Source organism: Chinchilla lanigera, unplaced genomic scaffold (genome assembly GCF_000276665.1).
Source record: "Chinchilla lanigera isolate Chin_1 unplaced genomic scaffold, ChiLan1.0 scaffold00071, whole genome shotgun sequence".
NCBI lineage: Eukaryota > Metazoa > Chordata > Mammalia > Rodentia > Chinchillidae > Chinchilla > Chinchilla lanigera.
In genome coordinates this window covers 2,158,336-2,162,332 of record NW_004955472.1, presented here as the reverse complement: position 1 = coordinate 2,162,332, position 3,997 = coordinate 2,158,336, and positions in this window count along the sequence as shown.

Genomic DNA, 3,997 nt, shown 5'->3' with positions numbered 1-3,997 from the left:
AGGCTCAGGATGATACAAAGTAAGGACCCTGCCCAGTTACCCTTAGTTACCCTTGTAAAGGTCTTAGTTACCCTTGTAAAGGTCTCACACTGACACAATGAACAACATCCCAGAGCGGAATGGGCGTGTCCTTGTCACCCCCCCCCGGATGTAGAACTGCTGAGTCACTTAGCCAGGCCTCTAGACTCAAGTTGACACCATGTATCAGCTTTAACAATAACATTAATGCAGATAGACAAAATAGGGCATGTAAGAATGTAAAAACCTTTTGGGTAGCTCGGTGATTTAAAATCAGGAAAAAACTCTCCCAGATTTTTTTTTTTTGTGGAGACAACATCTTACTATGTAGTTCAGACTGGCTTTGAAATCCTTGTATGTTGGGCTGGCCTTGAACTTTCAGTGATTCTCTTGCCTCAGCCTCCCAAGTACTGGGATTATAGGCATGCATCACTACTTCCGGCTTCCCAGAATATTTTTCCCCCTACTACAATAAAAGTAAAAAGTTGTTGACTTTAAAAGAAGCCGAAGGAATGCTGAAGGGGTGGTAGGGAGAAAGGAACCCTTCTCCACTGTTAGTGGGAATGTAGACTGGTGCAACCACTATGGAAATCAGTGTGGAGATTCCTCAAAAAAATAAGGTTAGAGGTCCCATTCAACCCAACTGTTCCTCTTTAATTCTTCCCAGAAGAATTAAAAACATCATACCGCAGTGATATGTGCACGCATGTTTATAGCAGCACAGTTTGTCATAGTCAAATCTGGAAAACAACCCAAATGCCCATCAACTGAGGAATGGGTAAAAAAGATGTGGTCTTTTTATACAATTGAGTACTACTCAGCTATAAAGAAGGATAACCTTGAGATGTTTATAGGGAAATGGATGCAGCTTGAGACCATACTCATAAGTGAAATAAATGAGTCTCACATGTGTAAACATTGTATTGTCTCCCTAGTGTAAGAAGCTGAAAGAGTAATTAAGATCTGAAATGTACAATAGGTACTGTGAAATGGGAAGAAACTGCTCAGAAGGAAAGAGAAGCTGGAATAGGGGAAAGGAGAACAGAAGGAAGGGAGAAACAACTCCCCCCTCCCGCCCCGTTAAGATAGTTACACTACTAATTCCCTTAGTTCATTGAAAAGAAAGGCTTATGCCTATATAGTTTGACCAATTTTTCATGCCTATATCTTGTAACATGAACAACTACTTTGAAGATAACAGTATGCAATATATATTACTCTCCTATAATCTTGTTTTGAAATTTTATACCATTGTTTTTATTGTTTTTTTTTCTTTTCTTTAAAATAAAAAGCCAAAGGGAAATAATTTCACTTTTCCTTTAAAATCACTAATTCTTAGTTCTTAAGTATAGAAAGAAAAGCTAATTTTCTTGGGCAGGAAAGATATTCATAAGTAGAAATGTCAAATTTAGTAGTACAAATGCAAAGAATTTTATTCATTTTGTTCTGTTTAGGAAAGCATTTTAATTCAAAAGATTTAAAAATAGTTCATCATTACAAGAAAAGTTTAAAGCTAAAAAAGCTAATGCCGTGATGGTGCTATAGGTTAAGAGTTAACATGTTCCTTTTTGCTCCCAGGACACCCATGCTAAGTTAGGTGCAGTGTCTCTTCTTGAATACTTAGTCAGATTGGTGTTGGAGCCCTTCCTTGGCCTGAGGTCCTTGACTCTCAGGACTCTCATTCCTTAAGTAGGGGACAGGACCACCAGCCTTTACCATTCGTCCCACATCTTAAAATTCATTTGTTTGTTTGTATTTTTGAGACAGGGTCTTGCTCTGCAGTTCAGGCTGGCCTTGAGCTCACTTTGTAGCCCAGGCTGGTTTTGATCTCCCAACGATCCTCCTGCCTCAGTCTCCAGAGAGCTGGGGTTGAGGGCATGCACCACCATGCCCAGCTCCACATCTGAAAAAATTATTGATTTTTTTCTGATAGGAACAAAAATTTTATTTTGTACTGTAAGGAATGGCATGAGGCAGAGACCAGCTGAGACTGCTAGGCTTGTGTAACGGCAGCATGGCGTGAAATTTATTGTTCCTGGGTGCAGGCAGGCAGAGGGCAAAAAGGCTGTCTGTGGGGTACAGGGATAAACAGCCTTTTTTATGGGGCTTAGACAACGGGAATCAAGTGAGTAGATCAGGCAGGGTGGTCAGTGGTTCAGGGACCTCAGGTGAAGAGATCCAGGCAAACATCAAAGTTCTCTGGCTCCTCAGTGGTTGGCATCCTCAGGGCATCCAGTGTAAATGTGGAGATGTTTTCGGATGTCCTGGTGTTTAGAAGATCCCATGCTGTCTCATCTTTTCTTCATGACGTCCTGGCTGGTATTTGCCAAGGGCAGCAGCACTGGTCTGAGCTGGGTTTTCTCTGAGAACAGTGCCACTGCTGACAGATAGGTTGGGTGCTGGGAAGTCTTGTCTGACTTGAGCCTGACATATACTATATGTATGACTTGGCTTTTTAAAAGCCAAATACATATTTGTGGGACACAGTGTGATAATAATTAGTACATGTACAGTGTATGTAGTTTTAATGTGTTTTCCATGTCATCTTAAAAGAAGGTGAGGTGTGACATTTTTAAGTATCTTGGACTTACCCCTAGATAGTGGGATCAGCAGGGACAGCCTGGGCCCTGGCTCCATCTGTGTGTGTCTCGGGGTGGAAACCAGGATGATCCCACCAGTTCTGTGGCTGTTTGTTTTTTGTTTGGCTGTTCTGTCTTTTTGAGACAGGGTCTCGTTATGCAGCCCACGCTGGCCTCGCTGCAGCACAGGTGTGCCCCGCCATGCCCAGCCAGCTCTTTGTTTTGAGACCAGTTAAGATGTGGTACCTCAAGGCACTTATAAATTACAGATGACCGCACAAATGCGAAAGGTTGTTGTAATAAGCACATGTTGGGTTTTCTTTCATAATAGAATGTGGAATCTTTTAGAAAATACATTTTCTTTGTTACCTCAAGCTAAAAGCAGAAGTGACCCTTGGGTATGTAACAGTTCTCCAGAAGTGTTTTGTTCTCCTGGTTCTAATTGTACTTCCAGTTTCACCAGACCTGCCTGAGATCAGTTTGAAGATGACATGTATTTAAGCTTTGTTGCTATTTGACTGTAAAATACGGATTGATGAATTAAAAGATTTAAGATCATTTATGTTATTGTTCTCCAAGTGACTTCACTCTATAGGTAGGTGTTTATCTGATTTCATCTTCGGTAAATAAAACTTTATCACTTGTCTTTTGGTATGATAAGCAGCTAAGAGTTAGAGATGTCTTTCTTTTTTTCTCTTATGTCATTGCCATTAGTATAATCTACAGTTTTATTCCTTTTATCTGGTAAGTTTAACACCCTTTGGTTGGCATACATACCTCCCACCTAAGAATTAATACTGGATTTACCTGGTGGTTACTTATGCAGGAATGCAAAAGATAATGTGTAGACAGATTGCTATTAACTTCCTTTTTTTGCTTTTGGTAAACTTGATGCTTGAAATATATTTCTTTTATTTGGCTGAATTATATATGATATACACTCATTATTTCCCACTGTCTTACACGAAAGTACCCTGTATTTTTTTAAAGTTGCTAACTTACTTTGCTTGTAGGAGGGGTTTTTTTTGTCTAAGGTCCTGAAAGTAATAGAGTCAGTAGGCTGGTAAATAATAAAGTGTAAATAAAAAATAGGCTGGTAAATAAAAAATAAAATTTCTCCTTTTTGGTTTGTTTGTGTCCTTTGTCTATTTTATTTTTTTATTTTTATTTTTATTTTTTTGATTATTTTTTCCGGTACCAGGAATTGAACTCACAACCTTGCGCTTGCCAGGCAGGAGCTGTGCTACTGAGCTAAATCCCCAGCCCCCTCTGCTGTGTTTTGGAAGCAGCCTGGACAGGAGGGGGCAGAAGCAGCGGGGGTGGGATGGGAGCATGGAGAGTGAGAGCAGGAGAGGAAACGGAACTCGCCTAACCTCATCTAGAGAGACTGAGAGGATGAA